Raw genomic sequence first — 1343 nt, 5'->3', positions numbered from 1 at the left:
AAAAAATTTACACAACCCAAAGAAGGTTTTCTTAGTTTCAAGGAGTGTATATAAGGAAATTATTTCTTACACATAATTATTTGTTTTTTTAACTGACATTTTGGGAATTTTTTTTAATTCCATTTAACTATTTTTTTCTGAAATAATTTTATGTAAATTGTTATAAATTCCATTTTTTAGCTTATAGGTTGGATTTGTTATGAAAACATCATCATATCCAATAAATTAAATGTTCAGGTCGCCTTCTTTTTAATATTTTTGATTGTATCCCTGTTCATTATATTTTTTCATACTTATTCTGGAACATCCTTTTAGTGGGTTTGGGGTATGCATTTGCCACATGCACATTTGCAATATTGTCACCATAGTAAAATGGGTTTTTCTTTTTTAACCACCAGCTTGGCAGCTCCACAACGTAAGTTCAAGAGATTTTGGGAAAAGTCTCATTGTCCATGTTTTTCATTTTTTTTTGATATTCTGAAAAATAAAATACAGGTTTTAATCTTTCAACAAAAATTACAGAAAAGTTATGTCTCATGTTTTATTATTGTATTAAATATACATGATATATTATTTATGAATCGTAATGAAAAGTATTCTCGTTTTAATCGATATTAAAAAATGTCCGACAGTAAATGCTTGCCCCCTTACCCTTTTTCACCATGAATTCGATCATCAGTTTTCCGTGGTGTTTATTTTTTCCCATCTGCAAATCGGTTTTTCCCTCCAGAATTGTACCTTCGACGGCAGGATCTACTTTTGCGGGAGGCAAAATCCTTGAAGTCAGCTGCTTGATTCCTGGTATGTGAAAGCAGACACCTGGTATCCCGAACAAGAAGATATAAGCAGCACATGTAAGCTCCCCTGGACCCTCTTAGGCTAACGGCAATATTGTTTCCACGTATTTAGACTAAGTGTGTAAATTTTTACTAGAACATGTGCACAAGTTTTTTTTTACGTGTATCTTACCATATTTCCATATTTTCCACATATATGAACAAGACCCATGCTTTGTTTAACTTGAATCCATAGTTACTGTGTTTTTACTGCATCCTGAACACACAGAATTGAAAAAAACGTTTCACTCTTTTTTCCCAACAGGCTCAAATGTGTTCGCTCAGAAAACGAACCCCACATTTTTCACGGGATTCTCTCGCTTGTACTACGACTTTCCACGGCATCCTTGGAATACTACATCGCTATGGACATTGATACATATGGGAGTGGGACTGGTGACTTTTTTATTCCGTGCAATACTTTTGCTTCTTGTCTGGACGTCATTACCTACAAAAGACGATACAGATACAGTTATTACGTTCGAACAAAGACGGTGGGGATACGGT

Source organism: Penaeus monodon, chromosome 29 (genome assembly GCF_015228065.2).
Source record: "Penaeus monodon isolate SGIC_2016 chromosome 29, NSTDA_Pmon_1, whole genome shotgun sequence".
In the NCBI taxonomy this organism is placed as follows: domain Eukaryota; kingdom Metazoa; phylum Arthropoda; class Malacostraca; order Decapoda; family Penaeidae; genus Penaeus; species Penaeus monodon.
Note: the sequence above shows the minus strand (reverse complement) of the source record.